Genomic DNA, 23,422 nt, shown 5'->3' on the forward strand with positions numbered 1-23,422 from the left:
TGGTTTAGTTTATTAGACAAGAAGTATCCCAGGTATTTCTACCTTGTGTTTGACTTAGGATGACATAAAAAGAAAATGCTGCTTGCTACTGCAGCATTTGATCCAAGATTCTTCTTTCATCTCGTTCTTCTAACTTTGCATTTTGTCTTTCCTTCTGCCGTTCTTTCCAACATCCTGCAGGATACAAATCAAACAGCGCTCCACCAGAAGGGCAACGACTGCAAGATTAATAGAACACACCAACAGTCGTGTGGCAAAAGGCAGCAACTAAAAGTTAGGAGAGACCACCCATGTGTAACATCAGCTGGACACTTCAAAGTGAAATTGCCTGGAAACCAGAAAAACCTGGTAATTAAACCAAAACCCCCTAGAATTTATACTGGGGAATTGTATCTTTTCCATGACAACTAATGTTATCAGAAATAAATACATTGACACATACATAAATGCACTCCCCTAACCTTTCTAGCCTTCCACACTCATCACTACACACAGCTTCACAACACTCCTACCTTCTCAGAGAAGGTGGACACTGGAAGGCACGTGCCCATTGGGCCACTGTCAGGCTTACTGGGTCATCCTGCTCTGTTAGAAACCAAGAATATTATCTAAAAGTCTGCACAAGGAGAAAGGAAAATAAGTCCATACTGCTTTACAGGTTAGAAAAACAAAATTCATACTTCTGAATCTCACTTCAATTTTTTTTCTATTTTGATCCATGTACAACTCTTGTGTCTGCCTATGGGTGTCAGACAAATGGTAGAACAGACATAACACATACACACCCAGGCCTTTCATCAGTCAGGGACCATCCCTCCATGGCCTAGGGGAGGAAATTCCAGGGGTTCTCTAGTTTGTTCCAGCAAAGGGTGCAGCACTGGAGGAGTAGAGAAGAGCTGATTCAGGTTCACAAATCCTCCAACTAAGAACAGAGAGGAACAGCCTGTTGAATTTGCCTTCATCATTATTAAATTCAGTCTTCCCTCTACCAGGTTTTCTGCAAGCAGCAGGCTGAAAGATCACGTAAGAATATACATGGTGCTGTAAAGCTTGCAGAAATAAAGGATAGCCAGAATCAAAACAGATGAGCCCAAAAATCAGTGAAACCCCAACTATATTAGCATACAATTGCTCCTGATATGTAAAGTTAAGATTTGTTTAGAAACACCTTTGATTCAAAGACTGACAAATACCATTGCACCTTGAAGAGCTCAAAAGGCATGATGGGAACAAGTCTAAGATATGCCCAAAAACAGAGGCTGTAGGTACTGCCGTAGTCAAAGAGAACCAGCATGGTTCAATGTCTTGAAAAAAATGTGTCTGACAATAACTACTCTGCAGCCTATTATAAGCTAGGGGGAAAAAAAATTGTTTTAGTTCCTTAATGCTGAAATATAGTTCCTGTTCCAATATTCTCATTAGACTTAATTTAGTTTTGAAAAACAGAAACTTTTTTTCCATTTTAAATAAAAGGCTTTCATTTTGTTTACAAACAGCAGCAACAAAAACAAATATTTGCAAAGTAACTGCACAGAAAAACTAAATAGATACTAGCATTAGTTCTTGCTAATACAGAACACTAAGTAGGTTGCTTTAAATTAATTTAAATATATTAATTACATTCAGTCACAGGACCATAAAATTAAGCAGTCTAATGTATCAACACTTGAAAAACACACTCGAACATGCTTCCCTAGTGAGCAGTGGCCTAAGCTATCAGCTTCTGTAAAATTCAAACACCAACACTTCCATCCACAGAGCTTCAATGACACCACTTAGTTAACAGTTCAGGGAGTTAAGAGCTACATTCCTTTCCTCAATCTATGGGCAGTTCCAGCCCGTCTCCTTTAGCTCAGGATATTGATGAGTATTAGAATGAAACAACTGGCAAAGACAAGTTTCACAGCTCTTACTCAGAAACATGTGGGAGGTTTCGCAATTTATTTTTTATGCTGCAGCTACAGCTTCAGAAAGCCATAGGGCTGAATTCCAATACTTCCCTGAGAAGCAGTGAGTGTGAAGAACAGAGAGAATAGGATATCTATCTTTTGCTGCCCTCACCTGTAGGCAGGAGGCTTTGAAGACAGGGTGAAGACATGACAGTAGTTGTGCATCCTCACAGATTTTGAGTCCAAGTAGGAGAGGCCATTGTGCTTTCCTTGAACCATCACATTTCTTGATCACCCACCTGTCTGGGGTGGCTACACAGCGATGGTGTGGTATGGCAGAAACATCACAGGGCTCTCTCTTCTGATGGAAGAGGTAAAAGTCTTTATAAAGTACTGCTGCTGAACTTACCTGCTGTCCACTTTCACCCTTTTCCCGCCTTTCATCTATTTTTGGCTGAGTACATCAATTTTCTATCCTAATAAGTAAGAACATTTTATGAGTTACACAGTTACCAGAATTTGGGGTTTAACTAAAACCACTTCCGGTTTTGAAAAGCCAGTCAAGCTGCTGGTAACCCTTCCTTTTACATTTACCACATTATAAAAAGTTCCAAACATTGAAGCCACAGCTTGAAGTTCAAAGTTGCAGCCCATCTTTAATCATCTATTAATATTACAGGAGAGCAGTTCTGGAATATTATGGTCCTTTAATTATGAACAATTAAAAATTATTAGCATGGCCACATTTTACAAATAACCCTGTGCTTTTACTTCAGCAAGGAGAATCAATGGTACACTGGTAAAATTTGGTTTGTTAAATCCACTGGAGTGGAGGTACTTGATAATTCCCTTTCAAACCAACTTTACAGTTTCCCAGCTGTCTAGTTCTCTACATTTGTAATGACAGACAAAGTTAAATTAAAAATTCTAAACCATCACCCTAGAGCAAAACCTGATAGAAAAGTGTAGAGCAATACTCTTTAAAACCAGTATCAAAATATATCCTAACACTATAAAGAAAACACACTGTAATTTTTGTGTGCATTTACTCCCCTACTCCTTTTTAACAGATGCAATTTTCATGAAGTCTAATCACAAAGCACAACTCAAATGGGTGTCTCGCTCTATTCTTTTTTTGAATAGTCTAATTCAATGGATCACAGCAATGAAATCTCGTATTCATCAGGCATGTGTTTAGGCACAGAGGTTAGATGTCACTTGTGTGATTGATAATGTTTGTTTTGTGCTCTGCTTTTCAATAACTCTTCACTTTAAGCGGCATTTTGCTTCTAAACAGGAGTGGGTGTAAGGACACTCAGCATAATGGAATGGGCCAGGTTTAATTCCCTTAATCACTTGGTCAGGGCAACAGAATTAACTGTCCACATCTGTTCCCTCCGAGCACACATGCTTAGTTTTCCCTCTTATGCAATAAAGGAGTGTGGGGTCATGATGCCGCATCTAGCCTGCCTTTTCCTCCAAATCTGAATCCACAGGGAACACCCACAAGCTGACTATGGATCAACACAGACTGATTTTTGGACCACAAAAGACTTGTTATGTGGCAAAACCAGCTCCATCTTGAGCCTCAGGAGTAACTTCTTATATGATATGCCATATACGTCCAAAGAGAAAAGCAGAGCTGTTGTGTCAGTTGTAAACAGACAGGCAAAAAGAAAAGCACACCAAAACCTTGATATAAAATGGTTTCCTAATGAAGATGCTATTGATAGACCACTAACACTGGAGTGTAACTGCACTTATAGTAAGGGTGATCTGTTCAAGACAATGTAATCTGGTAAAGATGACATTCAGCACCCTTAGTCATACTGACAGAAAGCTCTGGAAAGCTGCTCAACAAAGGCCAGGGAGGGCCAGAGTCAAAAGAAAACTTGGAAAGGTATCATTTAAAATGGCAATTAATTCAGACCCACTGTTTTGTGCTTGTGCCTTGCCTCTGAAACCCTGTGTTTCTGCACTCTGAAATCGTGATGATGGAGGTCAATTGCTCCAAGCCCCTGGTGGTCATAGAATGGTGATTACCACGGTGCTTAGCTCAATCTAGAGCCACCTACGCTCACCTCCTTTTGACATTTATATCAACTATGCTTGTTTAAGGATGAACAGACAGAGAATCCTAAGTTCAGAAAAAAAATCAACAAGAGAGTTCACGCTGGGAAACAAACACTGAATCACCAAAAGTGGAAGGGAGGAGTCACCAACAGGCAGGTAAGTACAGGGAACACAACACAAGTAACCGACAGGGAGCTTCTAGAAGTGACAAAACCCATTAATTTACAGGAACAGCTGCACTGTTTTCTGGTGTAAGAAATAAACTAGTTTTGGAGAGAAAGAGAAGAACCTTCTCCATTAAGGCCAAGGACGAACAGGATAGGCAGTAAATGCTATGTTTCACCAAGAAGTTGTTCTCTGCAACAGCTGTCATAAGAGATACTTGATGCAAAAGGAGGAACGGCCAGGAAAACCTGCAGGTCAGCTGACAGCTGGAAGGTGACAGAGAACTTCCGGAAATCATTTAGTTAAAAACTGATTAAGAATCTTTCTCCTTATTTACACCCTTTTGGCAACACTGCTGTTGTTTTGTTTGGATGCTGTGACTGCTTTCAGTCAGCATTTTGTCCCTTGCCTGACCTGAGCTAAGGGTGATTTGAAGACAGCAGGTTAAACACAAAATAATCCCCTCTCAAGGCTGTGGCAGTCTATAAAATGAGGCAGGAGGTAAGACACCTCTTAGCTCCCTAGTACATGATATTCCACAGAGTAAGCCAGAAAACCAGAGGCTGACCTTGTCTGTGCAGGAGCCCTGGAGGGGTGATGGCATCCCCAGGGACAGGGGAGCAGCCAGTGCTGCTGGAGAGCAGGAGGGAAGCACAGCAGCACTGGGGCATGGAGCAAGGCAGCAGGGAACACACCTGAGCTCCGGAATCCCTCGGGAGTCTGTTTACATCACCCCTCATCCTCATGGGCAGGAACTGCCAGTTCCTGCACAGCAAAACCCAGGACAGCGGCACTTCAAACCCATCTGCGAACCTCTGATTTTATCACCATAGCAAATAATAAAGAAGTGCAAATGAGGATGATAATATTGCTTGTTTTACATGCAGAAGGTCAGAGAGCACGAATTAGTCACTCTCCTGTGTAGGCCACTGCTGGCTGCCTGATGGGGAAGCACAGCCTACAAAGGGCACTATTCCCTCTCTCGGAGTTAAGTAGAGGCACGTGGTGCTGTGATTCTGCCTCATCTCGTCCATGAGCCCACTAACAGCCAAGCAACGTGTAGGAGAAAATAATCAACTACTGTCTGGAGATAAGCAACATTTTATTTCTCCAGGGAACAAGTGGGGGAACCAGGATGCAACAGCTGTTTTCAGTCACACTTTTTCTGCCTTGGACTGCTCCCACTACACACACTGCCTTACTACGGCTTGAAAGGAGTTGCCTATATTTATAAATACAGAGAGATAAATAGCTGTGTCTGAGTGCATGTGTGCATCTGGTTGTAATGCAGAAGTAAGGAGAAAATATCCTTCCCACGCACATTAATGCAAATGCAAAGAGAAAATATCCTTCCTACAGACATTTATTTTAAACTGTGTGTGCTAGCATATTTTTATTTTAGAAAACTGATTACTTCATCAATGGATTGTGTCCTCACTGCACTTAGCAGTTTGGGGAAAAAAAATATGAATTCAAATGTAACTCACAGGACAAACAAGTATTTATTTGAATTTTTAAACAGCTTGGCAATTTTTCTTCCCCATTTCCTACAATAATATAAAGCATGTTAAATGGAAAAACGTGTTAAAAATGCAAATCCTCTGTAAGTGAAAGCATATAGAAAAAGAATAAAGCTATTGAGCAAATGGTAAAATAATTTTTCTCCCAGCACAATTGGAAAGCAATGCTGCCAAACAGTAAACACACCTGCAAAACCAGATTTAGGGAATAAGTTAAATCCTCTGACCTGTATATTTTTGCAAATTGATCTAGAATTAATCCAGTGAACATTTAAAGATAGTGCTTACAACAACAGTTTTTCATAACTGGAAGTTTTAGGAACATTTGCTATGATATCATGACATGTACCTGAAAGAGAGATAGGTTTAATAGCATTCAGTCATGGCATAATTACACAGACTGTATACAACAACCACTGAACGATGCAGCTAAGCCAATTTAGGACAATATGCTCATCCACTAAGCTATTACAGCTTAGAATGACGTTCTTATCCACTTTAAAGTTCAACTTACCATTAATTGTTTAACACTAATAGAGTTCTGAATAAATAAAGTCAACAAATTAGAATGCTATAGTTAATTGTAATTAATGTGGCTCTGTATAAAATCCTACTTCCATCAAGAATAAGATGGCAAAGAAGATAGCTTTGTGTTTTCCTAATGAAGTTTGAATTCTTCTACTGCAAAACAACTACTTACCACTACCATCTTCACCCAAATACAAAATGGTCAGATAGAAATTAACAATTAACAAAGAACATTTTGTAGAGAAAAAATATTCTTAAATCACAGCAAGGGCATCTGCATTGTAAGCCTTTCCACATATGTGTGTAGACACATACACAAATATATATATATTTATGTCTATCTATATATATAGTAAAGGCAATGCACCCACTCCAAACCCCTGATTTATAGGGTTTCCAACTGCAGTTTACTGTCTTCCTTTCCCCAGTCTGTGTTCTAGTTCTTTCTCTCAAGTTCCTGCATTCAACTCCAATCTGTGAGGGAAAAGCAAAACAAAACAACCCACAACAAAACAAAATCAAAGCCAAATAATACAAAGGATTTTCATCTTTATCTATCTGTCCAGATCTCTTGGTTATAGAATCACAACTGTAATCTCTAGTAAATGCAGACTCAATCAGACAGCGCAGTAATGCTGGGGAAGATCTCTCCAAGCTGTGAAATGTTATCGAATCTAAACAGACTGTTAAAGCTTCAGAATGTTCCCATCAAATGACCAGATGGGGATGCAATCATTCAAATCTCCTGCAACAGAAAGTGCAGCAAGACCATGAAATGTTCGCTTCTCCATCATCTGTCTCAAATACTGGGAAGGAAATATGAAAGAAAAGCTTCTTCTCGTGTGCCTCAACAATTCTGCATAAGAGACCATACCAAAAAATAGGTTCTTTGGTCAAATAACGAGCACTTGTCTGAGGCAGAGCTATTGCCATATATTTCGATATAACACCAGGTGTTTGACCATCGCTTGTGAAGCATTCTGAAGACTCCACATCAGACTACTCATTTCTATTCAGCAGGGCAGGAATCAAAGCTGACTTAAAAATCCATATAGCTATTGCAGCTTTTCTTTTTTAGTATTATAAAATACAGTCTCTTTGAGAATATATTTTCTGTGAACTGTGAAAGAATGAAAGAAATCCATAGTACGTGCAGTCTGAATCACACACAGAATTCCTATTTCTTGTACTTCTTGTTTCTGAACTGTATCACCTTTAACCAAGGTGATAAACCACACACCTTTTATTACCAAGCTCCCCCGAAATGATGTGCTTACTATGCAAATTTTAGATGATATAGATGATACTTTCAAGTGGCCAGGGTAAAGAAATTCCTCATTTTCTTCAGATCTATCAAAAGAGTTGGCTGCCGATGAGATGAGATTTTTAAGTTCATTCATGGCATTTGCTACACTTACCACATCCTTAGTGAGAGAGAAATCATGGCTAAGGGGGAACCTGCATTTTCAGCTGTGGGAAGGTACCAGGGTACAACTATCTGGGCTTCAATATTCCACTTCAAAGCACACGCAATAAATGAAAAGTCCACTAACAGAGAATGTGGCATTGAGAAAAATGGAATAAACCTTGCTTCACCATTCCATACAGCTTGGACAAGCCCAGAATTCAAAGTGCCAGTAGATTGAGATCAAGTATTAAAGTTCATACAGTGTGTAGGAAAGACCTGTGACAACACATTTGCTTTTAAAAGTTCACCCACAATACTTTATACATCTAATTTGGAGATGCCCAGGCATATCCCTGTGTATCCAATCATCACATGTACTTTATCTGCACAGGCTGCTGTCACAGGCTGTGTACTCACCCCCAGACAGACAGATATGTCTGAAGCAGAAAGGCCATCATGTTTTCTCTTGTTCTGTCAGCTTGTCACAGATTACAAAATGAAAACTCTGTTCTTATGAATCAGCATCCACTCTTAATTTCTCACACTGGGTACCATACCAATAAAACAATGAAGGATAGCATCCCTGCTTCAAGTGAGAGGAGAAAACAAGTCACCCCGACACCAAATCTAAGAATTCCTACCCTTCTGAATCAGCATAATCCATTCACCTAGTACCTGTGCTGTAGTGATTAAGTATATGAGGAGCAACTGAGGGAGCTGTGGGGGATCAGCCTGGAGAAAAGGAGGCTCAGGGGGGACCTTCACACTCTCTGCAACCCCCAGGAGGGTGCAGCTGGGGGGTTTGGGGCCTGCTCCCAGGGAACCATCAACAGGACAAGGAGAAATGGCTTCAAGCTGTGCCAGAGGAAGTTCAGGTTGGACATTAGGAAGAATTTCTCACAGAAATGGTGGTCAGGCATCAGAATGGGCTGCCCAGGGAGCTGGTGGAGTCCCCATCCCTGGAGACGTGCAAGGAACAACCAAACGTGGCACTCAGTGCTGTGGTCTGGTTGACACGGTGGGGATCAGTCAAAGATTGGACTCAATGACCTTGGAGGTATCTTCCAACCTTACTGATTCTGTGATTCACACCATAGACCCAGCAAGGGCTACACCCCCAGCTGCAGGATGGCGGCCTTTTCTCTTATGAAGGGCATTATAAAGGCAACAGAGACTAAACTGAAGTGACTCCTGCTGTTGCACGTAACTGACCCAAGCAGTTCTGCCAACAGCCGGGCCTGGCTCACGCTGCACCAGAAAAAGGTAAATATTAGATAATAACACCATGTTATGCAGTTGGTTTTGACATGCTTTGGTCATCAGGCAGCAGTGTGAACTGCTCAACAGACAAAACACGTTCTCTAGTTTTCTGCATCACAGACAAGAAAAATCACAGAGATTAGGACCATAACCAATTCAGAGCCAGCAGGACCATTAACTCTGTGCCCTCTAACCTGCATTCCTGTCACTCTGCATGGCCGCAACAAGCAAACGCACCGAACAACAGCTACAAATTTGTAACCTTCAGTGCAGCAGCTGAGCAATATACAAATTTCCTGCTTTACATCTCACCTCGGACAGCTCCATAAGCACCACACCAAACCTATTAAGAACACAACAGCTATTCCTTCTCAGAAAAGGTACTGGGTAACTTTATTACATTTTTCCCACAGCATAATCAAGGATTTAACAGTCACTGTGCAGAAATAATCGCTACACTGAAGATGTATGAGAAATCTGCTCAGATGGGTTTTGCCCCAAAAACGTGTATTGTCAAAGTGTAACAGGAAAGCAAATTAAAGAGAGAAATGTTTTAGAAAATGAGCAACTAAATTAATAAAGCTTTAAGCGTTTTTTTCTAAATTCTCTAACGTAATAGAATTATTTAAGACTTGCAGATTGCAGGTATTCATTTGTGTAGTTTTGCTACAGCAAAATGAAACATATTACTAAATGAAACATAATGAAGTACACAGATATTTTTTCTGCAGTAGTTCTAACCTGATTTATTTTTAATTTGAAGAAACCTAATCTTAAAACAATATTTTGCACATATAGTACAATCAAGTAGTATACTGTACTTTGTACTATATTGTGATTTTGTTTTCTATCTGGAAGTAAGGCATAACCCCCTTTTCCAATTCATTGAACAAAAAATAATTTTTTTCAAATCAACCATAAAAGCAACTTAGTATCTGATGAAGACCTAGGGTCTTTTTAATACAGTAAATATCTGTATTCCTTTCCAGTTTTCAGATACAAATCTCAAACTAGGCAACAATATTTTATTATTAAAAAGCTCAATAGACATGATAGGAATTATCTAATTCAATAATAATCTTACAGCTAATACCTCCTCTTAACACAAATTTGTTTGAGACTCTCTCTTCTATCTTCACAGAACCAATAATCAGAAACTTTTTTTGAAGGAAATCATATGTATACATGCATATCCTTCCAAAAGCCAAACAAATTTATCTCAACACCAGAACAAAATAACAGCCTATGTGGTGGTGTGCTTCTCCAAAACACATCCTGAGAAGCAAGGGTTTTATGTAGGATTGCCGACCAAGCCTTCACTTGAAATATACTTTTTTAGTAATACCTTCACTCTAAACTACTGATTCACAGGAAAAGGTAGCTTCATCATGAGTTTTCTATTGGAAACTCACTTACTACAAAAATACCACCAGTTGATGATAAACAGATGAATGATTCACAAATGCAAATGAGGAAAAAATATTCTACAGTAACACATTTGATTTTAGCCACAATTTAGAAATGAGTTTACAAGATTGTTTACAAGACACGACACATTCCTTCCAATGTCCTTGAAAAAGTCCTTTACCTGAACATAAAAAGCCTGATCCATTAACACTACCACCACCCCCTGCAGAATACCAGCGCTGTAACAATATTGCAAACAAAAAAAACCCTACAAACTTACAAAGCCAAACTTGTGTCTCAAAGGCAGGTATTTGCACCAATGTGTTGCTGATTTAGTCATCTACAGTGAAGGCATTTAGTGGAGAACATCTGTCTTTCCACAGTGATACATTCCCTTGCATCATGCCCTAGGGCTGTCTGTGATGGCTGTTCAGCCAATGAGACTTCACAGCCCTGGCTGCACTTTCAGGTTCAAAAATGCCTCTTCCCTAACAAGTCTGAAAACCCAACTGGACTTCAACATCATGCATCAAGCTAAGCACCATGAATTAATTCCCTTCTTCAAGAGCCTGACAGAGTAGGTGTGTTTTTCCCACAAAATCACTGATATACCTTCAATGATCACAGATCTGTCACCAGGGGTGGAAAATCCTTCCTAACAAAACCTGAAGAAATTATTACACATTTTGACAGATTTTTAAAACTAACAATTCAGTAGCCATTTGCTATCTGACCTTCATTAGAATTGTCTTCATTATCATGTTGCAAAAATCTATTACAATACTGACTGAGGCAATTAGTCACTAGAAAGCCACTGCCATGTACTCCAAATTCGAGAATCATCATTACCATTAATTTCAAAGGACAGCATTAAAAGAGACGATATCCAATATTTTACTTGCTAATTCTACTGTAATTTATATTTGAAAAGTATGTGGGAAGGTTATGCCAGCCTGGATAATCGGTCATTTTTTCTGAGCCATTTTGTTTTCTAGGGAAAGCCTCAGCAATATCTAGGGCATCCGGGGATACCTCAGTGGAATTCAGAGTTCAAGGAGCCATTCTGCAGTACTGATACAGTGGTACTCACAGAGGGCACCTATTTCCACTTTTAAAAAGATCAGTACTGATGCAATACAGGGAAACAAGGAGAGATTCCCTCACAAAGCTATTATAGCTTACATCTTTCATCTTGCTCTACTTCATGTGTGTTCCAGGGACTACCATGAAGACTTTGCTCCTCTTATCCTCTCCTCACAGTGTCCCTGTATGATGTAAATCATGATCTACTTTTCTGGGCTTTTATTTCTCACATCACATCCGTCACCAAATAAGGAAGGACACTGGCATTGTCTTTACATGGCATTTGGTGAAGTCTCAGCAGCTATTTGGATGCTGTTCTTAGGATATGTGATGCCAAATGAATTGTTTGGAATATACAGATAAGTATTACTGCAAAATTTCAACTGTGGAGTTAGAAGGCTGCTGCAGCACATATAGAACAGCTCAGTAAAACAGCTATCTTATGATCCTAGCTTCTTTCCATACGGTAAGGGCTTGCTTAGATAGGAAGCCTGAAAAGGAAAAAAACAGTTTAATGGAAACAACACAATATCCTACCTTGTCATTGCAAGGCTTTTTGTATCCAGGAAGAAAATTTTTACCCTTCTCTAACTACCCTGTCCTACTCAGCTGTCCTAACTGAAAATTCGAGTTCAGTCACTTGAGAAATACTTTTGATTTCTAAGAAACATACTTTGAGAAAAGTTGGAGGGTTTTTGGTAGCCATGTGTTTAAATCTACCTATTTCTATTATGAAGTGCTAGTCCAGTACATTGCAGAAAAATACAGCTGGGAGAGTTCCCACTGCAAAGTTGTCTAACCTGTCCCCTTAGTGCAGGACAATATCAATGGTAATGCTATCATCCCAGATGGATGGCTGGCTAGTCTGCACTGTAATATCAGTAATGGTGAGGATTTCACAGCCACTGCAGATATACTATGCTTTACTATTGTCATCATTTGAAAGGGGATTTGGGGTTTTGGGTTTATTTGTTTTCTCTAATTTCTAACCTCAGTCTCACTTGGTGAAAGCTTTACAGAAGTCCCATGGGAGAGCAGGGTTGTTCAAAGGGTACATGAAGTAAACACCTTTGCCAACTGTGGTAAAGAACAAATCTTTCTGGGCTGGAATTCCTGCAAGAAAGTGGGAAAAGAAGAAGGATGAGAAGGTCTGAAGAGAAGTCCTGTGGACTTTAAAAACTGTGATGAACAGAACGCAAAAGCTGTAAAATGGTAGCTGGGAACTGAGCAGCCAGGTTAAGCATTCCATTCCAGCTATGTTTCCATGTAGGTGTACTGTCTCTGCCATTGTAAGTCATGACACTCAAAAGAGAAGACAACAGTGTCCTGAAAACAAGCCTTAACCGTAACACACGGACACAGTAAAGAGGAGGGGGAAAGAAAGTCCATCTCATGGTGAAAGAAACTACTCTCCGCAATAAAACTGCAAATTCATCTTGCAAAGTCTTTGATAACTCACAGACATCAGACTCAGGGACAGCTATAAATAAACCACTTCAGAAAAGCAGGCAGCTCCAAAGTCTAACTTACTCAGTTTTCCCAAAAACATGCTTCCCATTGAGACACCATATTCCACTGTGAGACACTGTATTCCGTTATTCACGGGGATAATGGATTAAGTCGTAGGAGAAGACTGAAATAGTCCTTGTCAGGTGTGTCCCAGGAGTTTAGAGAAGCTCAGCTCTTGTATTCCAGAATTTCAGCTTTTAGTCAGCTTTTAGGACTGCAGACATGAGGAAGAAATGGAAGACAAAGTGACACTGGGATTTTAGTGCTGCCTACCACCCAGTTTTGATTTGGGGGAGGCTCAGGTGCTTCTGGCACCTCTATGGCATGGTCCTGGTCAGCAGGGAGGTACATCCACCCTGCTCACCAAAGAATTTCAGCCTTGGAGAATTTTAAAGAGAAGGGCTAAACTGACTAAACATTATTTGACCAGACCTGAGCCTTGGTAATTGAAAGAAGAATATGGTTCCATAATGTGGTAAAAGCCATCAGTGAATGGGCTATCTTGCTGCCACATACTTCCAAAATAATACAGCTGGCTTCGTTTTTTTTCAAAACACTCTTGTCCATGTTCAGACTAATCACAGAGAGAGAAGATAGCCTCTATAATAAAGCTGTTTATCGGAAATTAAAAATTGGATTAATTTTTTTCCCCTCCTACGCTACTCAAACATCATCCAACTTCTATCATCTTCTAAAACACTTTCTAATTGAAACGTTTACAATTAAAAACTAACAAAAAAAATCACAATTGCAAAAGGTGCTTAATTAGCAAACCCAAAGATGCACATCTTCCCGCAAAACTGATACATTTCTGGCAGTAAATCCAGTTCGCAAATGGACCTACTACAGCAGGTCTGGAAGGAAAGCAGAGTTTTTGAGCTGAGTGTGGTGAACTGACCAGCAGAATTTTGCCTGCTCTTCAGAGGCAACAGATACAGACCCCTATCTGCAGGACTGCAACAGCTCTTTTTCTTAGTGGAAAATAAACTTATTTTTCAATGCATTAGCTTATCCTGCAGCACTGTTTCCTTATTCAAGGAAGGATTGTTTTCCATAATACAAAAAGCTATTACAGATTTACTATGTGAGCAAACTGGGACATTAAACAATTGCCAAGTAGAGAAGATGAATAAACAGCTCTATGGACTTACAAGTAATCAAAGTGGGAATAAACATCAATTCTTAACATTGAGCATTTAGCTATAATCTACTGGTCGTGGACACAAATAAGAGTTCATACACAACAGAAGAAATGTCAGCAAGTATACAACTTCTGGCAATAAGATAATTAGTCAACTACAAACTTTAAACTATACTTGTAAAACCTTCCCCAGTAATGTCATGGCTGAGGGGAGCAGGGTAGGGAAGAGGGAGAAAGGAAGGTGAGAAAAAGTACCACCATCCAACAAAGAGATTCCTTTTAGGGTCATAGCATAAATGACCACCACCTGACAGAGAAAATAAATAACCCAACCACGTAACACAGAAAGCATTATGTTAAAATACACAAGAATGTTCTTACGATGACTTCTGACACAGACAGACCTGTTCATAATAAATTTGGGGAATTACAGTCCAAAATATTCATGAATTGACTGAACGAAGTCAAATAACCCTTGGTTATGGAGCTTGCACCCTGGAGCTTTACATCCAGCTGTGTCAGACTTAAATGTAGAGTACGTAAGTGATACAAGAAGGAGGACAGCAAGACATTTTTAAAGCATATTTTTGCTAGTTTACTATCTAGACCCAGTAAACAGCACACCAGCCACTGCTTCCATCTGCCATGCCTGCCAAGATCCTTTTTTGCAAATGAGGCAAGACACAGATGGAGTAGGACATAGCTGCTCTTGAACTACCATGAGAGCCTCGGGTTTCACTTCTGCTCGCACTGCTGAAATGGAAAGCAATCTCAAACCAAGTATTGAGCACCTTTTTCTTTAACCTCAGCAATTCTTTACGCAATGTGTGGTGCCAAGACTCATTTATTTTTTTTTCATTAAAGAAAAACACCTAGAAACAAGAAGTGAGCCTCCTTACCCAGCTAAAACTGTAGCATGTATAAGCAAGGTTTGATCCCAAGCCACTACAATCGCTGCTAGGCATAAATTAAGTTAAACTACCACAAGTTCAAGCTCATATATATGTTTGTTTCTGCTTAGTTTGAAAATAATACCTACTAGCTATAAATGATAGGTTCTGCTATGCCAATAGTAGGGTCTACTCAGTACAAAACAGCATTTCATTAGCAAAATTGAAGTGACATCTGACCATCTTTTAAGTGTCCTTCTTTCAAATGTATCAATTAAACTAAACTGCAAATGGACAACAATAGGGAAAATGTGTTCTAGTAGAGGCTGCCCTAAGCAGGTGATTCTTTCTCATGCACAGTCATTTGAACAACAGCAGGGCAATAATGACTATTTTCAGGATCAGACCCTAATAGTCAAACGTACCTAATTCAGGCTTAACTGTCATTTTATCAAAGTGGTTTTATATTGCAAATTTAAAGACCTTTCTATAATACATGAGATTAAATACTTGTTTTCATAAAAGCTGCTTGAATATTTTTTGAATACCCACCAGGTTTCATCCTGACAAGGACTAACCCAGTCTAACTATACATCAGACTTCTAACACTTTGTTCCAGGGGCAGGAAATTTTCAATAATCAGAGACTCTTTTGTATCCAGGGCTAGATGGAAAACCTTTGGCAAATGGAGGCAGAACAAAGTAGCAATCATAGCAGCTTTACGAAGGATCTAAACCCCACACTTCATAGTGCTTCTCTTCTGCAAGAGCAGAGGAATGAGAAAGATTGTCTCCTTTGCAAGGGATCACCAGGGAAGTAGGGAATGGCTATCGACGTGGGGAGTATCAACAGACTCCAAATTATGACTTTTCCCAAGAAGACTGCTGAGACAAAGAGAATGACACAGACCTCTCTATCCCAGTATCCTTGCATGGGAAAAGGTCATATGGAAGCTGGCCTTAAAGTAACTGGGGTACAACTGTAAATTCTAATCTTGTAACACAAGATCTACAGAACTGACAGTGTATAAACTCCAATGTTCACAGTCAACGAAGGTTATGGGCAGAGTGACAGGCATGAGAGGTAATGCATAAGATGCTGTGTAAAAGAGAAATCTATAAGGGCTTATATTTTGGATTGAGAAACACAGAGGGAAGTGATTACTGCTCCTTTAAAGGAAAAAGAAAGGCAATTTAAGCCTGGAGGTAGCTGATACAGAATGCCAGCTGAACTAGAGGAACTAACGGAGGCCCCTGGGATTACTGGAGAGATGGAAGAAGAGTTGCAGTAAGGTAATTAGAGCTTCAATAGAAGAATAAATATTCCACAGGCAATCCACAGGTTCTACTCACCTCTCACCACTTCTTCTCTCCAGCAGTGACATCTGCTTGTGAAAGCCAAGGGAAAGGTCTCTCTCATTCAACTCATTAGTTACTAATCCTCACTGGAAACACAACAAGGGACACACTACCAGGAGGAGCTGCCAGCTCTTCCCTCCACTGCTCTGAGGCAAGCGCAGGGCGTGGGTTCTCATAGGCACTCACCCAGTAACAGTGATGCACTGGTGGAGCCCCAGGCCCTGAGTACACTTTGAGAGAGAAAGACACACCCCAGGGCAGCTGAGGCATTATTCAGGTTACTTTTTTCCCTGCATTTTTCTCCTTCTCCCCTTCTTCATGCCCCAGAGGGAAAGAGACTGCTGTTTGTAGGCAGGCTGCTGAAGCAAGGGTAGCACCTTGCTAGGGAATGATCTGAAAGGAGCAGGAGGAAGAGAGCAATGACAGCAATCCATTGAGGATTCACTATCTCAGCTTTTTTCCTGTGCGAGGCATTTTGGTTATCTACATTGTGATCTCAAAAAGACTATGTCTCTCCTTTGCCCTGCAATGATAAAACAAAGGACCATGAAGATATTTCCACCTCTGAGAGGGCTTGCTTTGTAAGGAATACTGAAATAATTGTGACTTTGATAGCCTAGAAAAACGCTGCACCGAACTGTGCTGCATGTTCAGCCACTTCAGCACTGGTCCTGACCAGTGCCATGATTCTGAAGTATGTTATGTGCAGCTCCACTCTCATGTCATCTCTCAGCCTCAGGTATGTTGCACAGAGGAAAGAAGGTGACAATATTCTGGATTTCAGTCAGCATTCCTTAGCAGGTAAAAAAGCTGAAAGAAAAGAGCTGAATAAGCTTATTTTTTATTCCACAGCTGAGGCCATTGGTGTCAGCTAAGATTTGCACTGGAATACCACATACTTCAGAACTGGTTAATAAAGCTGCGACCTCTAAATTTAGCACTGCACTAAGAGACTTCTTCTCAGGCTGCTCTGTGCCCACAACAAGCAGCTGGAGAGACAGGGAAACAGAGAAGACTTAGGTTAGTCGCTATGCAAGGAGATGACTAAAGCCAGCTGACTTCTCTGCAAAACAAAAAAGGTTTAGTTCCTTTTGTGACCAAGGCTATACATAAATCTTTATTACTATCCTTGCTTTTTAGATTATTAATAATCTACCTGACAGTCTGCTTCTCATAAACCGTTCCTGAAAAGACTCAACTACCAAACATATGCATTTATTTCAAGTGACTTAACAGAAATACCTTTATACAGGTTTTTTTTCCCTCAAGGATTTTCCACAGCCAGAGATCCAAGACCAAGTCCAGAGGGCCATTAAGAATTGAACTTAGAGTACAGCTAATAAGAATTTTTCATCATCTTATAGGCATCCACTCATCTCTAAACAGTCAAGTTTCTTTCAAAACCTGTTCTGTATTGCGTCACTCTCAATAGCAATTTACAGTTTCCCTTAACTGCTCTTTAGCTGATATTTAGGCCACATGTTCCCAAAACAGAAGAAACTGATCAGAGCCATTCACCATGGGAATTTTCAGTATCTTCATTGTTACCTAGACCTCCATGTGTCACACGTATGTTTGCATAAACTCAATCATGTTTTAGGTAACTATAAACATGTTATAAAAACACCATAAACAAATCAAACTGCTACAAGATTATTGAAATTGCTAATCCACTTCCATGGTACTTTTGTATTTACTTACAGCTGTTGTTAAATGTATCAAGTTTCAACTCATTAAAATATTCTTCTATAAAAGAAGATTTACCTAAAACGTTACCCTGATTGGAAGGGGTCTGACAAAATAATCTTTTTTGTGAGACCCAGAAATAACCCTTTTGATTTCAATGCTCAGTCAGCTTTGTTAAAGTAGGAGCGAAAACTATTTCCGTATCCTTTCAAGGCTTATGTTCTTGTGGATGCTCACATTTGTACATTCTCATGCAAAACCAACACACCAACCAGAGCTCACTCTCCCAAAAACCATAGACAACGTTAAAGCATTTTCTTTGTGTCGAAACTATGTGGAGAAAAGTTAGAAGAAATGCCCACCCTAGAAAACATCCCATAAAAGAAAGGTCTATGTTCCAGACTATGCTCTTGCCACCTCCTGATGGACCACGACTTTCTGAATGTCCCTGAGCACAGAACCAAAACCAAATGCAGCAAGAGCCTGCACCTGCACATCCAACCCTCTAGCATCTATAATTAGGAACTAGGATGAAAAGTATCTTTAAAGTATCTTCTTTTCTTTTTTTTTTAATGCCTAATTCTCTAGTAATGGTCAATTAGGTATCCACACAGTGACAGCAGAACTGCAAAGCACTTGCTTTATTTGGTTCAGAAAACTCATTTAATGTTACAAGTATGAAGTGTACAACACTTCTCCCTTGGGAATGTATTTTTATATACTAGGAGGAATTTAATATTTACTTTATTTCAATTGACTTACTTTTCCTCCAGAATCTGGATCAGAGTATTTCCTGAAACACTGGCAAGTGTAGCAAGTAAATGGAACCTTATTTTCAAGATCAAAAAGCTTCTCTCTAGTGTCATTGTTATATTTCAACATCTGGTCTTCTGCCTTTCTAAATATTAAACTTTTTTTGTTGTCATTGTTGGAAAAGGTGCTTACCATTGGTTTAGCATGTGGTACAATATTGGAGCACACTACTATGATAACTTATTTCTTCTTTTTTTAGAGAGATTAGAAAAGTCACTAGGCCATTGCACACACAAAAAGCTTGGGAAAAATCTAGTATTTATATTTAGTAGGACTTTCTGTATTTTGCATTTTTACATCTAAGCCCTCCACTCCTACACAATGGCTTCATAAAATAATTTTTATAGTTTCCACTTACATACAGTCATCCATACCTCTTAAACTTAATACAAGATAGTTTTCTACAACACAGCTGACAACACTGTACAGAGCAACTCAAAACCACAGCAGAACCAACATTCCTAACTCAATTATTTAGGAAAAGTGACTTTCCTAAAAATTATCCCAAAAAATAATAATAAGTAAAAAAAAGAAAAACTCCTGTTCAGAATTAAGGGAACACACCTAAAAGTTCCCAGGAGGCATTGAGACTCTTACATAGCTAAGCACAGAAGTACTTACATGGAGATAGGCTTTGCTTTTGTACATGTGCACACTGGTGTAAAAAGCTTCTCTGGGTCTTTCAGACTGTGGTTCAAAAAATTTACACTGGCTGCTATCCCTGTGCCCTTACACGGCCCAGGAAAAGCAGGAGAAGACAGTTTTGTTTCTGTCACTTTCAGTGCTCCCCCCAAACAGCACCTGAAATAAAACTGCTCCCCCCAGGCAGCACCTGAGGTATAAACCATGTGCTTATGGTGCCTCTTCCAATGCAGAGGTCCAGGCCTGGGCTTCCACTGCTGCCTCTCCACGTACTTCACGTGCCATCTCCCACAAAGCCTTTATCCAGAAGCTATTTCTATCCTCCTCAAGTGTTTCACTGATATGTTCATTAAGGATTTTAGATAGGCTCACACCCACCCCTCTGAATAAGCTCTGGTGCTTTCCTTGCCTTGTGAGCTGAGAAACAGCAGATAAATCTGGGGGACTGAAACCAATACAAAGCTTTAAAGGCAGCTACTAAAGGTAAAGGCAGGGTGCCCCAAACTACTAGGAAAATCCTTCAAGAGCATCTATTTATACATTTTATACTATTTTAACACATATTTGTAGTTCTGAAGGGTTACAATTAATATTTTGGCTAAATGTGTTTTGGCTAAGAAGTCTCGTCAAAACAAAAATAGAATGAAGACCCTATTATCCAAAACCAAAAAGGGTGATACTCTATTCTTAATTTTGCCATATTGACTTGCATGATCATTAAAAAAACGCAAAACAACTCAAAGCAAACAAATGCAAAACAAAAATATCCCCAAAGCCACACCACCCTGCCTCAGTGAAACTTTATTTCCATTCATCAGAGAATAAAATGTATCTTCTATAAAATCTGTTCCTGAGGGAAAGAAAAAGGCATGGCTTAAGATCAGTTGTTTCCCTAACTATTGCCCAGAATGAATCTGAATACAGCCCTTGGTGTAAGGCAGTGTGTGCAGCAGATATCCATTCACAACCTGCTCAGCTAAACCTAAGTTTGTAACCCAATGTTGTGCAGCTTGTCACTGAAAATCTTATAATTACACCCCTATTTGGATGACTACTGGGTTATTAATGTTCAGCAATAAAGATGAAAGTAGACAATTTATTACTATTTGGCACTGAACGTCAATCAATTGAACTAAAAAGAACCTATTTAAAAAATAATAAAAAATGAATAATATCTAAGCCTAGCACGCTTCCTACTTATCCAAAAAGTCTATCTGATTATATTGAGTTAGTCGGCACGGTGGATTTAAAACAATGTATTTGAACTTCACCAGCATTATGAGATCCCAATGCAGACCAATAATTGTGAGACAAAATTGAGCTAACAGAGAATGCCCCAAAGTCTCTTTTCAATCCGTGTGTGGATTAGGGGAGGCTGTGTTGCAGGGAACACATTCCACGCTGCTGCAACCGCTCAGCTCAGCCACTCTCAGTGAGGAGCAGAAGGAAGCAGGGGCTCTTCGAGGCTGCAGACACAACCAGGATACAAAGTTGGTCCAGTCTGTGGCTGGAACAGTCTGACACAGCCAGAGTCATTTCGTACATCACTAAAAGCACTCTGTGCAGGAGCTGCTTTGTGCAGTAAGAAATTAGAAAGATGAGTCACCATCAGTTGGCATGAAGGCTCTGGGTTGTGACGCCTCTGGTCAGAAAGTGTGGACCAGCTCTACATGTACTGAATATCAGCAAAACCTTCTTGTCTGTTGTAGCACAGTAGTATTATATAAAACTGTTCTTCCTGATAAGGATCTTGTGAAATTGTAAGTAAAGTATAGTTAAAAAAAAAAAAAAGCCTGGGAAAAAAACTTGCCATTTCCATTAAATATTAACCTTCTGAAAGAGCAAGTCAGGACTAAAACATCTCTTATCTTAATTAGTTTAGTAGAAACGAATTTAATTTATATTGTAAGGTTATATTTTCTATTACAGATCCAGGGCAGGGAAGGGCAAACTTTTTAGAACTATCCATTTATATAAAATAATATTATTGTTTAAAGGATCAGTTCAATAATTTTTTGGTCTTATCTTTAAGCATGGACTTCAGTGGTGCTTCTGTGTGCATCTTTTGCCAAAAACATTAAGGATTGAGGGATTAAATTCACAGTAAACTGCAAACAAACACAAAACAGCTTTTCAAACATTGGTATATTGACTCGAGTAGTCTAATAGTGGCTTGAGCTTTGTCTCCATCTAATTTGACCTTCAGTTTAGTTTGACCTCTCAGACAAGAAAGTCTAGACATTGTCCTTGATTGAACTGAACATTTTCCCTTTTCTAGGTTGTTCTAAATAATTTTAAGCACACAATCAGTAATACAGCTAATACCATGACTAACAGTAAAACTGTTCACAGGAAATTTTCTTTGACTGCAGAACCAAAACCATCAGTATTTGACAGGAAAATGCCAAAACCATGTCCATATATGAAACGCTGAGAGAGAGAGATATATATATATATATTTCAGAAATAAAACTGTTCTTTAAAAAGGCAAAGAAAAATAACTATTAGCCCCCTCAAGTCAAGAACCACTGCTAATCTCTGCGATCTAACAAGAGAAAGCGCCTCCTCAATTCTTTCATGCACCTTTGACTTTCAGTGTGAAATATTAAAACTGAAAATACAGTTCAATTTAATTACAGGAAAACATCACTAATGATGTTCACGTGTTAATTCTCCCCATGCTACACAAGCAGTTGAAATCTAATGACACAGAAAAACCATTATTTTAATTATCCCTATAAAAAATAAGCACATAGAGGACTAAAATGTTACTGCTTCCTATAAGCGCTGTCTTAGTGGGAAAGGGTTTTTTAAAAAGCAGAATGAAAATTCAAACATTATCTGGACCAAAACTTTTTTTTTTAAAAAAAAATAACATGCTGTAAATGTGTTAACAATTGGATTAAAAATTACTTCTTTGAGTTCTCAGATGTTGCCAGGACACTAAGAAATCACAGCTAGAAAAGTTTCCTCTCAAAATGAATTAAAGCTCAGACCTCATAGTTGGCTTTTTGAATACCACACAATCTATATGGGTGTAATGTAAGACTAGTTTTCATTTATTACTCAGCAACTAGAAACCTCAGCATATGGGCCAAGCCAAATTAATCATCAGCCTGGCCACTGATTTGCCAATACACAGGAAAATGATGCTCAAACACATTGTTTGTGTATATTTTAAATCTTGACAAAGCAAGAAATGTTCCTTATCTTTAGGTTGTCATCCCCTTGTAAAAATTGATTTTCCCTAGCACTTATATAAGCCCCTTAGAAAAGTACCAGTCATTATTCTGTACAGTGGTTGTGTACCCATTGAATGACAAATAGAAGTGTCTTGAAGAAAGAGCCATCTTTCTCAATTCCTCTGAAGTTCGAAGAAAAACTTCTGAGTCTGTACAACCAATGTAAACTATTACACTTAGATAAAGTAACCACACTAACGGGTGATGCTACTTTTTCATGAACTCTGCCCTTAACAGAGACTGTGGTTTAACTACAACAGATTTTAAATAGCATTTCATAAAGTACCCTGTGAGGATGTTAGATGGCTACACAGACTTATTGACAGCTTGCATTCTGTATTGTTTCAGGAAAGCTTTATATTCTTAAATTGCTAGAATGCTACTACTTCTAGACTTTACTTCTCTAGGACATATGCATTTTGAATGTCTTTGATCTTACATAATCTTCTAACTACACAACTAAATCTTATAAAGGAAGTCTCCTTTAAGTCTGTGTTCCTGCATTTCAATTTGTTATAATACCTGTTTCCTCCACATAATAGAAGATTCGGTAAATTTAAACAAGTACAAGCCAAACATTATATATAAATATTTAAATATTTATGCACACACATATGCACACACACAGAGAGTACTTGCCATTACGTTCTGAGCCTTTTAGAAGAACAGAACACTTAAGCATGAAATTTAAAAAAGGCATAAAAAGCACATATTAAGACATCAGTACTATTAAATCCCTTAAAATTGCTACAAATAAATGTTTACACAAGCATTTACAAGCATCCTAACAAGAAGTGTTGAAAAAGGA

At 39.1% G+C, this 23,422-nt stretch overlaps 1 protein-coding gene across 13 annotated transcripts in view; it reads right to left on the reverse strand.

The window, feature by feature from the left end:
- The window catches only part of TENM2 (teneurin transmembrane protein 2), a 654,736-nt gene that overhangs the window by 592,890 nt on the left and 38,424 nt on the right, over window positions 1-23,422 (reverse strand). The window lies entirely within an intron of this gene.

This window comes from Corvus cornix, chromosome 13 (genome assembly GCF_000738735.6).
Source record: "Corvus cornix cornix isolate S_Up_H32 chromosome 13, ASM73873v5, whole genome shotgun sequence".
Classification (NCBI taxonomy): Eukaryota; Metazoa; Chordata; class Aves; order Passeriformes; family Corvidae; genus Corvus; species Corvus cornix.